The sequence below is a fragment of the Daktulosphaira vitifoliae genome, unplaced genomic scaffold (assembly GCF_025091365.1).
Source record: "Daktulosphaira vitifoliae isolate Bord-2020 unplaced genomic scaffold, ASM2509136v1 Scaffold_1, whole genome shotgun sequence".
Lineage (NCBI taxonomy): Eukaryota > Metazoa > Arthropoda > Insecta > Hemiptera > Phylloxeridae > Daktulosphaira > Daktulosphaira vitifoliae.
In genome coordinates, this window is record NW_026099572.1 from 45,401,909 (window position 1) to 45,423,365 (window position 21,457).

Below are 21,457 nucleotides of genomic sequence, written 5' to 3' on the forward strand. Positions count from 1 at the left end.
ATATCTGTTATCGAGATAAATAACTTATACATCCCATTTCGATTGATTGATTTCGGTTTTTTTTCCAGATTAATACGCTGTACTATGTAATTATTTTCTAGCCACAATACGCGTTCCATTCAAAAATCAACACAATTAATCGGTGATTCGTGTGAATTTTTTTCACGAGTTATTAACAAGATGACGTAAACACAAATTAAAATACAATTATTGATTTTTAAATTTGTTGCTCGGTGTTAATTTACCCACGTCGATGATCTAAAGTACAACGACCGCGTTAGGTACAAGAACACGTATAGAATGGAACTAATGAAAATAAAATCAAAGTGAAAAAAAAAAGTAAAATACCTAAAATTCAAATGTACGGAAGCATTACAATACTAGAGGGGTTAATGTGCACGACGTCCTTGAATGCGTTTTTTAATGGGACACATCGAACCCGGAGAAGAAGACTAGCGATGATCGAAATTTACGAGCGCATTTACACGAGATTGAAAGTAAATTTCTAATTATTACACACGGCAAGTGTGGATCGTTTAATTGTGAGGCGGTCAGCACGTGCAGCATACCACTACACGTTAATTCCTATTTGTTTCACTCTTAACATGTAAATCCAATGAGCGAAAGTCAATAAATGCGTACCATTTATACCGCAGTAATTATTACACGCTTGCGATAAGATGTGATAAAAAATAAACATGTATAACAACAACACGGTCGAAAACAATGCGCTGTCGTACGAAACGTATTATTTGATAACATAATATAATAATATGTTTTACTTTCTTTTCCTCTTCTCTGCGCGTTTTACACTCCTTACTTGTGTACACACGCGGATCCGCACAAGTACAATATTTCACACAGTCCTCTGGTTTGTTTTAACCACCTAGGGCTATTCATATGTATGAATATCTAATATTGATTTTAAAGCTGACTCATACGAAACACTTTTTTTTAAATACTTGTGTATTTATGTATTTAAAAAATCTGTACACTTTTTTTAAATAACTAGTACTAGTGGTATAATTGAGTTGACAAAAAAAGGAGTAACATAACATTTTCAAATGGCTTAATAGTGTAATAAATTACAAAAAAAATTGTTATTTTTTTAAAACATCACAGCAAATAAGATTATTTAACCATTAAAAACCGATTATCCAGCGTGTTATACCTCGTTGACATTGTGTCATATCCTTATCATTAATAGTAATACTACTATTAATAGTAAAGAATATCAAACAGTTTACAAACATGAGTTATATAAAATGATACTCCACAGATATGTAGTGTATTACTTAAAAATACACGTTACACATTATGCCGTTTACACAACAACATTTTCGGTATTATTATGTTTTACTATTTAACTAGTTATAATGTAATATTATTGCATTTACTTCTGGGAAATTGACACTACTAATAAAAACAAATAAACGTCTTGTTAGAAATAATTAACTCGAGTGAAAAAAATACATTACTCAATTGTTGTATAATACACGATACATTTTTTGAACCTTCTAATAATAATGCATTAACTTAATACTAAGTAAAAACAATTTGCAGAAAATGTGTAGAGATTTAATAATAATATTAAAATAATAATAATAATGGTGTTCTTTGACATTTTCCTTATAGATAAATTTTATTCTTATGAATTAAAAAAAAAATTTAATTTTTGTTTTTATTTAAAAAAATTATTATGTTTTAAACATAAATAAGTAATCTGACACCACATTATGAGAATTTTAAATGTAAGATTTTCCTGGTACAGAAATAATTTTATGATGTATTGTGTGCATCTTTTTTTAAAACTCCATACCTAGTTTGTCTCAAACGGTTTTCATCCCACGTTAACAAAAACGTTACTGAAAACCTACGCCGTTTGAATATCATAATAATAATAAACAAAAAAAAAAAAATCGTAAGCCATATACGCAGATCTTTACAATCGCATTAAGGGAATATATAATGATGCTTTTAAAACTAAATTGCTGTTTTTTTAATACATCGGAGTATTAATAACCTTTCAAGAAAAACATTTACTACGGTCATGCCGACCGTTCAAGTCTCCGAGTGCATTACTCCGCGATCATCAAGGTGTCGGTAACCCGCGTGGGTCTCAGACGAAAAATAGAAACAATATCCTTAAATAAATATTTGATCAATTTATTCGAGCAAAATTGGTGTGTTTTATAGCAATATTTTTAATTCCGAGATTATAGAACTACAAATTATTATATTGTGCGTTTTTCACGATTTTTCTTTCGTGAAGAAAAATTTCTAAAAAAAAATCAATTGTCAGAAAAACCGAATAAATTTAAATCGACCCAACAAACTTTGCTCGATATTAAAAAAAAAAAAACCAATTATTTATAGTCCTTATATTTCAAGTGACTTAATAATACAGACATTTTTTGTATTATTTGTGAATAAAATTTTTTCAAAAGAAAAGAACTTAACTGAAATAGACTAGAAAATCAGTTTCTTACCTGTGTAATTAAAATCCTCAAGTTCTTCGATGACTGATTGATTGATACTATCGGCAGATAAATGTCGTACAATAATTACAACGAGTTAAAATAAATGAGGAGATATGAAATAAATTGTGCGATGAACGTGCGGATATGGAGAAGTGTACACGCGCGGTAATGTCTAAATGGTGACTGCACAAGAAATTAAACCGCCGTCGTTGTCAGTGTACCGCACACACGTTCGTGGCCCTCGCCGACGTTCGCCTTGTTGCCTGAACAAGAACGCTTACTCTGTCCTCAGTCTCCTTACCCGCAGAAACACTCCAACGGTGCTGAGAAGTAGACGTAGGCCTACGTAGCTAATAATCACACTATTCATTTATTATTAGATATGTAAACATTTAATAAATAAATAAAGCCGCTCAGAATAGCAATTCACGGTTTAACTATCATTATTTTTTAACACTAGCAATCGCGCGTTCATATTTGTAGTAATCGCGAAAATTGCATTTTGTATGAATTCTTATTTGATTTTTTTTTAATACGCCTGATGGAATACAATCGACGACCTCCATGCACATAAACTATTATGGATTAAGCATATTAACTACTAAAATGTAGGGTTTATGCAATTCGAGTTTTATGCTAAAGCTTCACAGTATTCACAACACCCGTATCTTTGAGTGTGAATACCGTTTATGGAAAATTAAACAAGTAGACATAAACATTTTACATAACACTTTAATATACTATCATTTGTAACTAACATATTGCAAAGCATAAATGTTGAACTTTTCAGTTTATTTACTTATTTTAATTACCAAATAGGTCGTTTTAAAAGCACTTTACGTTGCATTACCTACTTTGTAAAAGAATATCTTGTTAAAATCCAATAACGATGTCCATTTTTATTTATCGCGATTTTATAATTCATTTTTTTACTTTCATTTTTTTACAAGAGCATTCTTATTTCTTTTCTCATAATCAAACACCTTTGTTGACATTTTTATTTTCAGTATTTACAATAATTGTCCACTGATTAGATCGTTATAAATACATTTTCATGTGATAATACCGAGAAAATGTATTAGTCAACGAATTAGAGTCATCGATGACAACTGCAATAAAAACTAAATCCCATGAGTAGTTTTCGAGGTTAACAAAACATTTTTAATAAATTTATCANTAGAGTCATCGATGACAACTGCAATAAAAACTAAATCCCATGAGTAGTTTTCGAGGTTAACAAAACATTTTTAATAAATTTATTTATTTATGAATAACAAGATATATTCTTGAGTATATATTTTTTATAAAAAAATCTGTTAAATTTCATGCTTAGAGATTCTAACAACTGTATAAACTTTAAAAGATTATACTTAACGCCTTCCAGTGTATATTTACGCACTTAGAATTTTGCTTGTTGTTAAATTCTCCCTCGGTTAAGATGAATTCATTTTCCACAAGAAAAATAACAAATAAAAAAAATAACATGCGAGTAAAGTCGTTTATATTGAATTATGGCGTAATAAATTTAAAATATCGTTATCGCAATATAGCACACTAAAGACATTTATATCAATACAGGTAAACTCATTAACCACACCGCAATACACTGGTTATCTTGCGAAAAACAAGTGGCCATACTCACTATCTGTATCACGATCGAAGTATATTCCAGAATCACAAGTAAGCAATCGATCAGAAATGTTTTTCTTATTTTTTTTTTTTATTTACACTATTCAGTGTTTTATTGAGCCGAAATAATTGAAAAGTGTCCGACGTTAATGGAGGGGAAAACATAATCGAGTAACGGGTTTTGGCAAATACTGGCAGTTTAACTTTTGGATGGATTCCAAAAGACGCAATAGAAAATCAAATCAGAAGGCGTGATGAACAAAAAATGCAACGATTGGACCCAATGCATCGATGCACTGTTGAAAAATAATTAAAACTTACCGACAAATTATTGATTTTTTTCTAATCTAGCTGTACATTTTTTATATTACGTTCGCGTAATAAAATAAAATTACATTATTTAAAATATAAAAACGATAATAAGAAGTGATATTTACTTAGGTTATAAATAAACCCTTCACCAGTATTCCATGATTTAACGAACCTATATCATTATCGAAACGTACCATTGCGATACTTTTGAGTTTATCTTCACAAAAACGTTTATATTAAAAGTATATTTTTACAATAAATAATACCAACATTTAAAAGGAGCATTTAATATTGTGTAGATATACACTAATTGTTCAAAAACCAATATTCATCATAAATAAATAAATAATTGAAATGGTAAAAAAACCATAGTCTTGACATTTAAGATAATAATACAAGTAGTTAAACGTTTATTTAAAAGTATCGACAACATCAGTTATTATTGTAGTTGTTATAGAAAAAAACTGTCATTAAAATTTACTTAGAAAACTGTATGAATTAATTTTAAAAAAAACATAGTTGTTTTTCTTCATTATTCGTTTACATAAATTTCACTCGTCTCTCGTAAAGTAAAATTTAATTTAAAAAATCATAATTCCATTGCAGTATATTACATCATAATATTTTTATACTAATAATAAAAAATATATATAAAATACCTACCGGCTACCAACACATTACATTTATTCGAGTTAAAAAAATATATTTAGTACCCAAAGCGCAATACCAGGAAAGCAGTTTTCAATTTAAACATTTTAATTTATTTACAGAAAATAATCATAATTAAATCATTCTTATATATATATATGTATATATTTCAGTATAAATAATATTTAGTGTTTGAATTTATAATTAAATAAAATATATAATCACGATGTATAATTAACTGGCACAGCATTATTTGAATAATAATTTTCTAAATAAAAGTGAAAACAATAAATGTTGAAAAACTTAATAAAATTTTTTTATTAAATTATAGCACTAGTATTCTCTTTAACTTTAAAAATGTTGACTTTCTACTTATAGTAATCAATAAAAATCGACTAATAACAAGTCTTGACGTCAGTTTAGCAATAATTTATTTGAAGTTTCTTAAAATTAGGAATGCATATTTTATCATTTTAATTTAAAAATTTAAGCATATTCAAACATAAAATATTCACATTATTGTTCTAAAATCTATGGCTTCTTAAATTTTAGTATTTCTATGGCTTCTTTAAATATTAAGAATTTCTATGGCTTCTTTAAATGTTAAGCATTTTTGTGGCTTCTTAAATTTTAGTATTTCAATGGCTTCTTTAAATATTAAGAATTTCTATGGCTTCTTTAAATATTAAGAATTTCTATGGCTTCTATAAATGTTAAGCATTTCTATGGCTTCTTAAATTTTAGTATTTCTATGGGTTCTTTAAATATTAAGAATTTCTATGGCTTCTTAAATTTTGTTATTTTTATGGATTATTTAAATTTTAAGCATTTCTAAGGCTTTTTAAATTTTGAGTATTTTTATGTTTTTTTAAGTTTTGATAATTAAAAAAATACTAAATTATTTGGCTTCTTAAATTTTGCCATCGAAAGTGATAAAATACTATAAAAATGTAACAAAAAGGTCTTTATTTTAGTTATTAAGACTTTAGTTGAAGTATTTAATGTCCTGCATTATCAGAAGCTGTATATTATATGCTAAATATCATATTAATTGTCTTTTCTTAATTTTTAATGACTCTAGTAATATTGAGTGCATTTTCACTCACAATAGCACATATTTTGTTTTCTATCCTAGTTCTGTTGTATTGACTTTATGTTATTTAAGATATTATTTGAAGTATGAAATTCTGCAACTTTAACAGCTTACAACACCCTTTATTTTTAAGACTTTCTGCACTTAAAAATGTCATATAAGACCTAAATTATATTGTTTCTTATACTCTAAAATTCCATGATAAGACATACATTAGAAATATTTTAAAATTTATAACTAAGATTAGATCGTTAAATGTCTGCCATCTAAGTCACATAATCTAATTAGTATTTTTTCNAATTTATAACTAAGATTAGATCGTTAAATGTCTGCCATCTAAGTCACATAATCTAATTAGTAACATTATACAAAAAAAATGCTTTCTACAAAAAATCCTACAAACCATTTAACTTAGATGAATAAGTTAAACTATCATACATATTTGATAATAAAGTTTATAGACTTTGGGTTGATTCCATGAGTAATTACAATTTTTGTTTTATTTTAACTTTTGACAAGTGAAATAATTTTTTAATGATAAAGAGAGCAAGTGATTTGAGCCTCATTGCAATTGTGCAAATTTGCAGTAAGATTCGTTTTGTTTCATGTAAAAACAGATACTATAAATCAAAATTTTTTTTGAGAGTTGCAATAACAACAATTATTAAAATAATAAAGTGCCTTTATCTTTGTTTTAAAAATAAAACTTTATATTAATAAATTTACAATTTTCTTTGGTCTCTACTCAACATTTCATAATATTACGAAAAATTTCGTATGGATTATCACGTAATTGTTATTGCTCTAATACTATACTATGCACATTTCATCTAATTAAAAATGAATTGCCAGAAGTGGTAAAATTCATTATTTTTACGATATATCACGGAGATATTAATAGGTTAGTGGATATCTTAAAAAATTCGACGATATTGAAGGCATTGAGGAATCCTAATTTTTATCGATTAAACGTTTTTTTTTCTATTAACAACTTTTTTAAATTGATTATTTATGGAATATTAGTTAACATAGTTAAATAGTTTATTAATATACAAATATAATATTTTAAACAAATACGATTTCCAAAGAAATAAGTTGTAAAATTAACTTGTATTTATCGTTTACATTACAAAACATGACATTCGTAACTTAAACATAATATATCGGCTTCGATAAAGAAATACTTAAGGACTTGTGTACTCAGATATGGATGTCCAAGTTCAGCCATAAATAATATTAATATAAACGGAAAAACATGTTATATTTCAAAAATGATACTCGAATGCGGTTCATGAGTATAAGTAAATCGTACAATCTATAATGCTCAATGATTTAATAATATTGTTCAATGGAAGAGACACTATCTCCATGGGTGATACTAATGAAAAATGTGATTCTTGTGCACAACGGGTATCTGAATGTGGTGGTCTTCCGCCGCCCGATTCATATAGTCTGACGTCACTTAGCAAAGATGTGTTTGGTTAAATTAAGAGAGTAAATTGAATAGGTTAAAATCAAACGATTGTGTTACACTTGTGGAATGCACAGAATAGTGTATTAAAGATACTATTTTAAATCGTAATTTTTTTATTTAAAGTTTAAACTAAAAACGGTATACACATTTTGTTGTAATTTAATTTTAACGGCGAATTCTTCTGTATTAATAATACGGCGAACTACAAGTTGATAAGTAAAAATATGTAGTCCTATAAAGATAATTTAAAATGCTCGTAATAATGGAAAATACTTTTCCAAGTATTATAACTGAAATAAAACTGTAACCATTAAAAAAGTTTTTTGCCTGGAAACTTTTAAAAATGTTTAAAACAAAAAAGATTCAAATATACTTTATTTCGCGTTTTAAATTATTTGTTACTACCGGATGCTCCGAATGTAAAGTATAACGGCATCACACACTTTCTAGTACATAAAAGACTTTCAGCGTATAATATCATACACGAAGTAACATCTTTATAGAGATGAATTAACCATACAATAAAAACATTTCGATTAGTTTTCGTATATTGATTGTTGGTGGTAAAAGAGCTTTTAGCTATTTTTAGCTTTTATACATTATTTATTAGTCAATTTTTTTGTTTTTTGTAGATCATGGTAGAATATTAATTATATATGGCCACTCGAAACATTAATACATTAATTATCCATGATTAGTTTTCATATGTTTCGAAAAAGCTTTTCTTAATTAACATTTAATGAATGTTTTAATGCGAATGTTATAAATTTTCGACAAGGTTCATGTACATGACACGCTGTGCGTTAAAATAGTCACCTTCTCTACGTTCTATGTATGTAATGGTGTTGAATATTGAATAATAATAATTATACAGACGTCAATCCGTTTTAAAACCTATAGGGACGTTTATGACGTCTAAGGCGTTGGTGACACCGGAAGTGTAAATAATATAATGTATAATTGTATTAAAACATTAGGGCACAGATTGCTCCGCGAGTTTGCCTGTATTTTGTGAATGCAAACAGATCGTGTGATTGAAATTAAATATAAATGTATGCTTAGATCAGATACAATGAAATCCAAAGTATACGTTGTGACATATCGGCCGTGCGTGTGCTGAGTTTAGTATCTAATGCGGACGGATCGACAATCGCACGGCGTCACCGACCGGGTGGTAATTAATTTATATCCTTAAGACAAAACATGATTAATGCATTTGGAGTGTCAAGTGTAATAGAACAAAAATTGTAATACCCGAAAAAAAGGACCCCGTCATCACATGCGGCCGTAACAATATGAAATGAATGACGAAGCCGCCACGTTATGACAGTCGGAAATGTTATAATCTTCGCAGACTTTATTAAATGTTGATCCCATCGTCCAAGTTCCCACTGGCTTTATTCGCTGTTTCAATGGAAAGCTTAGAGTTATGTTTCCACTGAGAAAACATGTTCAAACGAGCAATAACTGTGCAGTAATAAGTCTAGAAACTTAATCCCGATATAATAATGGCACGAAAAGGATTTGTCATGTACTAAATTATAATTTTGAACATCACAAGCAAAGCATTCTCTGCAATTTCACATTTGCGTTATTAAGATTTTTGTAATAATTCAACGTTCAAATGATGACCTCGAATTTTCATTATTTTATTTTAATTAAGGTTTTTTTTTTTTATAGTAATAATGACTAGAATAATTATTTGTTATCTAGTTCAATATAAAAGCAATATGTAATTAAAAAAAAATTAACTACTACATATATCTAAAAAGTTTGACGATAATTTTTTTTCTTTAAAAAGTAGTTAAATTGGGTATACCCGCCTACAACAGACATTTATAAAACAGTGTCGAAATTTAAACTAGACACGATTTTTGGTATACCGAACTAGACATTATTTAAGTTATTTGAAGAAATCCTTGAAAATAATCTCCTTCGGGCAATAATATACAAAAGTGAATATTTAAAACACAATGAACAACTTTGTTCCTGATTATAGGAAAATCTTAATTAATGACTATCACTAATTCTATTCAGACCTTAAAATAAAGTTTAATAATTAATATTATTGTGTATATTTATCAAGAATTTCAGACTTTTCTAGCACAAATATTATTTCAAAATATATTAATACTCTCTCAACTACTAAAATACTAACATTTAAGTAAATTTTTTTTATATTTCGTGCATCATCATTAACTATATTAATTGACCGTCTTTTACTCTTATTTTAAAGGTCGAATAACAATTAACCTTTCTTGATATTACGTGAAATAAATATTAACTTTGTACAATTTTTTAAATATTACACATTTCTTAAGAACTATAAAGGTCAAAAGGATTTTATTTTATGATATTAATAGGCCGTTAAGTGTTAGCCACCAGAAGAATTATTAAAAAATAAACGAAAATTATTAAGCTCANGGACAGCGAATGATGAGTCCGGCTCACTTACGCGCACCTATAGTTTTTCGTATATAAAATGTAAAAGATATAAAATAAAAAATACAGTCCATATTATAGAATAAAAATAAAGTGTTTTTATTCAAAGTTTAAAATATCGTAAGCTACCGATCAACTAATATTATATGTATTTTATAATCTTGTTTAATAATAACTTTAATAATTTCATTCTAGGGGATCGAGAAAGAAAATTTTGAGCGCTTCTCCTGGAAATAACAATAATTTATTATCGTCAACTACAATTTATAATAATAAAAATAAAAATTATCAATAAGAATACAATAGTTAACTTGCCATTTGATTAACTTGTTTAATCATTAATTCTCTAATCAAGATCGCAAATCAACAATGTCATACTTTATGATGGTTTAGTATCGGTAAGAAGATTATACATAAAGTTATTATCCGTAACATATTGAGACACACCATCTGTTAAGACTTCTCTACGTTATGTAAGTTAAAAAGTATTGTTTCATCAAAATGTCGTATTGGACAACATAATTAAGAACGGGAAATCCAGTTAAAAAACACTAAGAGTACACAAACAATGATCATATTACGATCTTTGTGTTTAAAATATATCTCATAGGTTATTTTAGACATTATTAAATGAGCTAATAAACACATTAGAAACAACAGCTTCTACTATAGAATTTATACATACATATATTGGAAGTTTTTAATGTATATAATATAAGAAAAAATTTGGATAATTAGTAATAAAAATGTTATATTTGTGAATGAATATTCGATATTTTTTGTCAAAATTAGAGTACTCATATGTAAAATTAACATGTTCATTAAAAATATGCTAATTTTTTTAGACGAATTCTTACAGTGCAGCTTACTGATACCCTTGTGTAGAACCAGTACTGGTTCACATAACATGTAAATTTTCATAGTTAAGTTTTATTATACTTATTCTCATCTAAGTTCTTATTAATATATATATATATATATCATTGTTTGAGGATTTCCTTAAATGTTCATTTAAGTTCATTAAAACTTCAAGAAACTTTTCTAAAGTAAATACTTTTCGCGAGAAAAATCATCTTGTAAATGCTTGCAAGTAATTATTTTTTATTCGCTTAACATGCTAAACACCTTTGAAACATGTGTCTTAAAAACTTACGTTTTTATAGTATTTATTTTCTTCTGACTTTGAACCCATTTTAAGTCTGAACTATACTTTCCCAACATTATTTTTTTTCCTTTATACTAAGATAATTTTTCATCAAAGACATCAAAGCACTCGTGTAAAATGTTTTGTGAATAATGATATTTTATGAAAATCGTGTTTAAACACTTAATTAAATAAAGCGCAACCAAATGTTTATAAAAATATTGCAGTGCTGTGTATATCAGTGTGTAAATAGGTGAAGGTAAAGGGAAAAGACCTACAAAAGGAAATGAGAATATAAATCTTCATTGATCGTGAAATGTCGATAAAACTTGGATTGCTTAGAACATGACCACAACATGTTAGAGATCAATAAGTTTTAAAGACGACCGGGTCAATATACACGAGACCTTGCAAGTTCACAAATATCATTCGATCAAATACGAGCAAAGCAATCCATTTATGAACTTTTCCAGTTCGGAAGGCCAGGTGTTTAATTAAACACAATTGTCTCGGCAAATGTCGGTGGTAATCTGGAATCTCATCAAAATGGTAATTATTATTATAATATTCACGATTTACATATAAGCAAACGCGACAGTTTAACAAGTACTTATCAGAGTGATATACTTAGATGCGTTGAACTGATACTGCATCTTTGAATTGTTCCTTTATTCTCCAACATACTACAACTTGTCGAGATAAGTTCTGACATATCGTTACTAGAGCGCAAACAGCGAAATCGATTATGTGCACCTGCTATTTTATTATAATTAAATTATGCTATAAACTTGACCTCGGTAATACGACAAATTTTCCGGACCTTGAATACTTATATTACATTTATTATGTGTAAAAATATAAGAATTATTTTAAAAATTTTATATATTTGTCAGCAATAATAAATTTGATTATCACTATTTTTTACATACAATTTTTAAATTATAGGAAAATCATCTTGACAAAGAGAGAAAAAAGTTTGTTTAATTCAATTTAGTATTAATAATTAGTTAAATCGTAAAACATATTTAACGCTTAAAGGACTTTAAATGAATTGTTCGGAGACATGAACCTATTTATTTATTGGTCAAATATTAAATGTCAAAAATGAATTCAAAGATAATTTTATCATTTAATTTATCAGCTGCTATTTCTTTATCGTTAAGTTAATAAATTAGTTGGCGACGTTCACTAATTCCTAATTTTTCTTTTTTGAAATTTTATACTACAGAGTTACAATTCAATTAAAACTAGTTTGACGTCTTTCTTCTGTATATGATATTTGATAGCTGTATATGGTCTATAAAAAGCTATGACAACTAGAAATTTATTATTTTATTTTATCAGCCAATTTAATAAATTGTACTATAAAATATACATGTAATGCAACTGCGTATAGAAATCGATTACTACAATTGAGCTACGGCAATTTTTCTAAATAATTCTCGAATAAAATGATAACAACATGCTGAGAATTGAGTATTTAAATAATATTTAATTAAATATTGTAATTAAAGTGATACTATGTTGTGTACTAAAAAATAATCAATTACAAAATAAATTATTTATTAAAATTCGTAAATTGTAAAAAATGTGTGTGTACGTGTAAAATGACAAGTTAGTTATATTTTTAACACTCAAAAAATGTTTAATTATTATTTTTATACAATTTTATTATTTATGTAATGTAAACATTTTCAATAATAATAAAATTCGCATATTTAAAATTCGGCTATCCGAGAGTTAAGTAACACATAAGCATATTTATAAATGAGAAAACTCAAAAATCAACTTAATCGATAAGTTTTTATTGTAACTCATATACACGTATCCATGACATCATAGATATTTATCGAGAGTACTTAAGTATTCATAGATCGAGCATTCTATTTATTGTATGTAGTTTTACAATTATTTCAGATGCCAAGGGTCATATATTTCACACATGTTCGACGGTTATCACTTAAACTTAACATGCTGCATGCGTATAAATATCAAGTCTAGTCTATAATTTGCTATTAAAATGAACCTCAACACTTATATCCTGTTGCTACTAGAAGACTTTTTATGGCCATAGATCACGATGAATAGGTAATTTAAAAGAAAACTGAATGTTATTTATGCGCTCAACACTTGTGAAGTTGAAGCACTTTTTATTTTCCTTGATTCAATTGACACGCACAAGAATCAACACACTTGTAGTGTTTAATCTATCAATAAAATTACACTGTTACAGAAGGTAAGTATAAAATTTCTGGAGGCCACAACAAATTTTTATACCATTTGTTGGTAAGAAATAAAACTAATTTTAATAGTTTTCTATTATTACATTATCATTACTTATCTTAGTAAAACAAAATTAACTTTCAGTACAAAAATAAAAATGAAATTTTCTTTTTTTTAAATAATTTTGGAGTAGGCCAACAAATTATTAGTAATTTTTATCGAACGTTTTAACAATTTATATATTTTGTTGTAAACGATTGAATCTGAATTTTAGACAAATAAATTTAGCAAACTTCATTTCGAAATTTAATAAGTAAACCCTTTATAAAATTATACTAATTTGCAAAAACCTAAATGAACTAAAATATAGATGTAGATTCGAAACAAAATTCAAAAAACCCTTAGTATTGTTAAGACAAAAAAATTTCCTTAGGTAAAAGGTAAAAATAAGATTTCCTACCTTCATAACATTATATTACCTATTGGCCGTAAAAAAGGGGGTTTTGTTTGTAGGCGATGCAAAAGAATAAACGTAAAAATAAATTTAAAGGTAGTAGACACGTACCAATAGATATGTGATTTATTTTTATTACTCACCGATCAAATAATCAAAAACTCCTGAGTCAAGAGAATTTTAGAGGAGCGTTTTTCTCACTTGTTACAAAGAGAATAACGTGAGAAAAAAGTAACGCTGATTCAGGATAAAAATATGTAAACTTCTCATAAAACTTCAAGATTCTATAGTATTAAATAAATTATGAAAATCGTTTAATTTATAAACATTATAATTCGGGCATTATTTAAAAAAGTAAAGTTTACTAAAAGCTTGGTTACATTTAAAAAAAATTTTCTATTACAATTCCAATAATCGCGTTAATGTTAAATTAATTATTATATTTTGTATTGATTATATTGTATTTTTTAATTATGATTAGACATAAAATAAAATTTCACTAAAATTCTGGATATTGTTAAAAAATCTACCTTTAATAAAATTGTAACTGAATTTCAAAACACACACACAATGTTGCATAATTGCCAAAATTTAATTTCCCATTTTAATCATAAACTTTAATGCTAAAACACTGTAATTTGTATTAATAGTACTTTATGAGGTGTTGCAATACAATAAAAATATTTATATGACACCTTAATTACTGTAAACAGGTTTTTAGTAGGCAAAAAATTATATTTTTATAGTTATCACTATGATATTTATCCATAATTGTGTTACTTAATAATAAAAAAATCAAAATGACAAGTTATAGTTTTGCAATAGCAGTTTTGCTTTCAATTTTTATTAAATATTTTGATGGGTACTTGTAAATTAAAAATGTAATTATTGATTTTTGAAATGTTAATTAATGACAGTAATTTTAAATTTTATTATTATTTTAAAAGGTAATTGTAATCATACACGTAAATATAAATATATGGAATTATCATTAAATTGATAATTAGCTACTATATTAATACTGTACAAATATTTATGCTTTTATACCAATATAACATAAAAAAATTGTTTTTTCAAGACAAGGAAAAAAAAATTAAATAATAGTCAATAACTAAAGATTAATGAAAATAAATTTTAGTCATTATCATACAAAAATGCAAACATAATAGCAAAACACAGGATTGTGTAATACATCATTCGATCAACAATGAATAACGAATACATTTTATGATTTATAACATTCTATATACAAGTTAAATTGTAATAATAGCTGCCTCAGTAAAAAAAAATTAATGATTAGTATTGTTCCAAAGAATAAATGTTTACTCGATTTTTCTAATTTATGTTTATACAACCACTCCAACTTGGTGTACTGGAGTGAATGGATGTTGAAGTACTATCCATTACGATTGTTTAATACTTATTTAAATTTTTGACAAGCTTTTACAATTAAAAAAAAAGATAGAGCGTATTGATACTTTTAAAACGTAACAGGCTGCACCATGGGGGTTCTCACGAAGGTTGGGATGGGGGCTAGAACCTGCTATGATGAAAATAAATATATGGTAAAGATGTATTTTGGAGGGAATAGTAAAAAATTGTTTATCTCCTCCCTTTATGAAACACTGAGAACGTCACTGCGCTGCACGAATATAAATTGTTTTAAGGTTCTATACTATTTTCATTGCCAAAAATCTTAACGCGTTTGGATATAAATTGTTTGCAATTGCTAAAAATGTGTTAGTAGGATAAGTAAATTAGAGCAGCAGTGTTAATAACTTAGTACTTCATACCGTAACGTAATCCACTAAATAATTTAAGTACAAGTTTTTTTTTATGTTACCTCCTACATTTTTGATAAAAAAAATTTAATGACCAAATTAAAACAGTTTCATATTTTATATTTCACAAAATTTTTTCGTACCATTTGATCATTTAGTTTTTTTTTTTTGTAAACTAAACAAGTCCAAAAAAATAGAATTGAACAGCTCAGTATCCTTGGACTTTGAATTGAATTAGTACTTCTAATGGAATCATTAAAGGCATTTTTACAATTACTAGTGTGTTCGTGCGCTCCTAATTTATAAATACAACATTAAATATCTAACCTTAATCGCAGTTACTTACGCAAAAAGGATTTACATTGTCATAAATGGCTATGAATACAATTGTCCATACATTTTTCGCGTGTCGGATTAGCGTGAAAAAACTCTTTGAGTAAAATATTATGCAAATAAAATACAAAATATATCTTTTATTTTCAACCAGCCATATAGTTTACTTTCATATAGATTTTTATTTTATTACTATTACTTAATTATTTGAAAACGAGTTGTCCTTTTCAATCGATGAAACCTGCAACAGGAAAATTATCCGAACGGCAACATGTTTTATGTTTAATCGGTTGGTTGTTGTGATTATTTTTTAATTTCTTTTGGACATTAGCCAAAGCTTCGTGCGAACTGTGCAAGAATATTTAGGAACACTATATAAGTCTCCGTGATTATTATCCCAAAATTTTATTCGGCCGCCTTCAAATAATGGGATTCCAATATTGTTACATTAAAACTAAAATGTTTTCTAATTATATAAATTATTTTAGGATGTAATTGCCAAACAGTATCTCTGAATAAATATAAAAAGAATATAATCAAAAAACAGAAAGTTGCATAATTTGATTATAAAAAAAGTTTTATATTAATTTTTTACTGTCATTTGAGTAATTTACAAAAAAATAATATTACCCAAATATTTGTTTAGTAAATATTTAAACATGTACATAATTTTTTTTAATACTTTTAAGTCTTAACCAAGACCCCATGTCGACTTGGTAACATTTATTTCGTTTCATAATAATAGACATTACATAGAATATTCTGGTTTTTACACATGTTTGTGGTCATTATTTTTATTTATTAAAGATTTGACACTGTCTTCTAAATTAAATAGCACAAAAATCCAATAAGTTACTTGGCTTATAAATTTCTTTTCAAAGATAGGTGTAATACACTGTTTACAGACCGATATTTAATATTATCTAAAACGAAAATTATACAAAGTATTAATTTACAATTATAACATTTTCTATGGTTAATTTCACACCTACAAACGTCAATAAAAATATTTATGTTCTATCTTATCGTACAAACAAATTTGTACTCAAAACGTAATTTTGAATACGTAATTTATATGTAACAATAAAACTATATTGTTATATTGAATAATAGATGTAATTACAGGCTAATTACAATATTTTTTTAAGCCTACAATAAATTAGACCTTCTTATTTACTCAAATAGACCCAATCATAAACGGTGACCTACTTTTATCATTTATTTATTTTTGGTGTCGAAGTTACTATTTAAGGATTATTGTTGGATTTTTCAAGGAAGTAAATACTTTTAATGAATTCAAGAATAGATATCAAGGTGAACAAAAAACTTAAAATAAATTTATAAGACGAAAATTCGATATGGTTTAACTAATTTGTACGATCTACGGACACTAATTAATTTAGATATTGAAAAAATTATAAAATAAAATAAATTCGTGATATATATTAAAAACGAATAAAGTGTTAATTAAATAATAGTTCAAAATAACTATTAAATTTTCAAAAATTCTTTTTTCAAAGCAAACTAGGATTATTCCTAATTTAAATTTTAATGTATGATTATTGAGAAATTATTCAAGCTATTTATTTTGGAGTACTAAAATTTCAAATGGTATTGCTTTATAGACATGTATGATTTGAAAAATTGAATTTTATTAGATTTGAATTTTAAAATTCAAAACCAAAATATTATATTTTGGTAATATTAAATACCATAAGTATTTAATTTTTAACAGTCAAAATAAACACTTGCCCTAGTTAACCATTATCAAGTTAAATACCATGAGTTGAATCGGTATTCTCCGTTACAAAGAGTTACTTAGGAGATATTAAAATATAAATAAAAAAATCTACAGCTTAAATAAAGTGCTCATAGCTAACATTTACAATGTGTCATAAGTAGAAAGAATTTTTTTATGTTGTTAAACATTAACAACAACGAATAAATGAAAAAAAAAATTAATATATCAATTCCAACAATATAATTAATATAAAAAACATACAAGTTTAACAGTAGACACGTTATCTAGATAATATGTCGACACTAATAATTTATAACTAGTAACTTTCATAGTAAGTTACTAGTTATGCTTACTATGCTTTTGTAAGTTGATACACAAGAACGAAATTAAATATTATTGCAATTAAATTTCTAATGCAATTAAAAAGTTCAATAATTTATTCATACTTTGTACACAAATTTTATTTTTACGTTCGTGTACAATTTTTTTTTTAATTTTTCTAAGTATAAATAAAAACTTTTAATGTAATTCATTGTTAACTTGAGTTAAAAATAAATTATTAAACGCGATGTAGATAAATATAAATATAGTTATATATAACAATAACAATACTCAAAGTGATTCTTTAATTATGACTCATGTTACATACTTAAAAATATAAAACATGTAATTTTTCATGTCAGACATTAATAGTATCCTACGTTTATAATTTTCCCGTTAAAACGTTGTTATCAACTTGTAATTTTTAATTGAAAACATATATGTTTTACCAACTTATAAACTAAAAATGATTTATCTATGAAAACTACTGGTCGATGACAACTTTTAAACTAGTATTTTAAAAGATATCAGTATTTTTATAACAAGACGGAAGAAGTAGTCCTTAGAGTAAAGTTATCGCTCTTATAACGTATTGATATATACTACATATATATATATTATAAATACTATATACTATATAATATTATAGTGTAATATAATGCAAGAATACTACTTCCAATTTTTCGTTAAATGATGATTTTTTCATAAAAATGTACTGATTAAATATCTACTTATTTTCATAAAGCATGGAACCAAGTTGATTGTTAGAAAAAATTATTTCTAACGATAGATTTTTATGGGTACTTTTAAAAACTAAACAGAAAGCTATTATTGCTCGTATTTTAGTACAACTAAATGAAGAATTGTCTAAATAAAACTATGACTGGTAAATAACTAATTTTGTATTATTACATTTGTTATAATATATAATATATATATTATAACCATATAATATACGAGTTATCATAATTTTTAGTTATAGGCGAGCGGATTCATAATGTTGAAGAATCTTTATCGGTGTATCGTGGTAAAAAATTAAACACTCCACCGCTCCTTGACTTTTCTAAATCATACTAATATCTCGCAAAGTAATATTACAGAAATTCTTATCGATCAATCAAAGTTTTATTTAGACTTTTCACTATTTATTAGCAAAAATAAATAGGTTCTCATTTAACTCTGAAAGTTACACCAAAAATATACCTTTTAGGAAGAATTATTTTTACAATAAACTAAATTCCTACAATGGTTTATACAAATAAGTAAACTTTAAATCAGTTTTTATGAAAATGTATTATTTATCAAAAATATAGGAATAGTATTCTTAATAAATCACACTGTATATCGTCGTTGCCACGTAAAAACCTCACACATACTACAACCTGATTTTTCACGAAACACAAAATACGTTTAAAAATCACATATTGTCAATGGTTAACGAAAATAAATTTAAAAACTGTAAAATCATATAACAAATTGTTTTTAAAAAACTTAATACGTATAGATTTATTGTATAAATTTTAAATATTTTGTGACAGGTTTTATTAGTTAAGATGTTTTGCTAAAATTACATAAGAGGTTTTTCAGTATTACATAGAAGGTTCTTAATAATATTAATATTAATACAATATTAAACACAATTATTATAAACGTTTAAAATTCTACTATGAACGAGATATCATAAAAAACTACAGCTACAGTTGTACACAATACCTCTTGAATAATTTTGTATTACATAGGATGTATTTTACAAACGATTCATATAGGAGATATAACTTTTATTTTTCATTAATTATTGAAGGTATCACAATGTATATATTATCATAATATTCTTATATTTTTTCTGAATTCAGAATTATATTTAAAAGGAAATGTCTAAGATAATTTTCTAATAATTTACCTCTGTAAAATATTTATAATAATTTACATTAAATTATAAAGTATATTATATTTAGTCTATTTATACTAATATTCAATCGTTAGGGAAAATAAGCATTTAAAAAAAAAACAATTATAACAAAGTAAATTAAAAATTTTTATTTTATTATTTACAATATAAACTTAAAGGAAACATGATTTTTTTGAGAGCACTTTGAAAAATTATTTATTTCAACTGAATAAAATTAAAATTGTTTGATCATTCAAAAAACTTTATTATGACGGGCCTTCTAAACTCTTGTTAAAAGTAATTTGTACAGTTAAAATAAATTAAATGTATAAAATAACCAAGCTACAACTTCTGTCTTAAAAAAAAGAACAAAAGCAAAAAAAATCAGAATTTAGTTTCAACTGGAAATGTAGTTCGTCATTTTGAGATTCCTGACGAAAGAACAAAAGTATTATTAAAAAACGTTTAAACAATTATCAAGTAACATCTTGAACTCAGCTCACAAAATGAATAATATACAGTTTCACTAAGAAATTTAAATAAAAACTGACATACGAATTTTTTTGGTGAATGTATTTTTAAAAATGAGTTCAAAAACTTACTTTTTATTATTTGAAATTTTCAAAAATTGCCACTATAAACTATTTTGATATTAATTCACTATTGTAAAATAAAATGAAGTATAATGAATTATTAAAATAAGAGTTTATACTATTTTCTCAAGAATTTTTAGATTTTTTTAAATTTATGTAAACGTATATAATTTTATATTAAATAATTTTAAAATCTGTACTTAATTTTTTTTTGTGAAGAATGAACAAAAAATTACCTTATGATAAATAAAAAATATTAAAATTAACAAATTATTTATATTTATACATATATTATATTGAATAATTACAACACACCCCACGCGATAATTATTTTTATAATATTATATTATTTTTATAAATTATCTATTGAAACTATTAATTAGTTTTTATTAAATAATATATTATTCAATCCAAAAGAGAAAGTATATTCTTTAGTATAGGGAAAATAATTAATTGATTAGATTAATAATTTGTATAAATAAAAATTGGTTAAAAATGAATTATTATTATTTATACTCTGAAAACAGTAAAATATAACTTAAATAGAAAAAATTTAATTTTTCAATTAAGTTTGCTATGAGTAAATTAATTTTGCGTTTACGTCTGAATTTATCTTGTATAATTGCATATTAAGATTAATTAAGTTTACATATTGTTTCATCTAATATATATAACAGAAAATCTAACTTCGAACGTAACAAGTATGAATCGTTCAAACTAAACAAACCAAAAAATACATCTGGTGGACAGCTTGTAGTAAAACCAAGCTCTATTTATTCAAAAAGCAAAGAAAAAGCAAGCGTTGAGTATAAAACCACTGCATTAAACTCACTAACAAATAAATGAGTGGCTGGGCAAAATTCAGTTAAATCGAATACAGATCATTCTAATGGAAAAAGAA

At 25.6% G+C, this 21,457-nt stretch overlaps 1 protein-coding gene across 1 annotated transcript in view; it reads right to left on the minus strand.

Moving 5' to 3' along the window:
• LOC126899104 (uncharacterized) overlaps positions 1-2,711 on the minus strand; it is a 53,362-nt gene extending 50,651 nt beyond the window's left edge. Inside the window, exon 1 of the mRNA XM_050673660.1 lies at positions 2,490-2,711. The gene's annotated coding sequence lies outside the window, so the exon portion shown is untranslated. The remainder of the gene's footprint in view (positions 1-2,489) is intronic.
• Between the last annotated feature and the right edge of the window lie 18,746 nt (positions 2,712-21,457).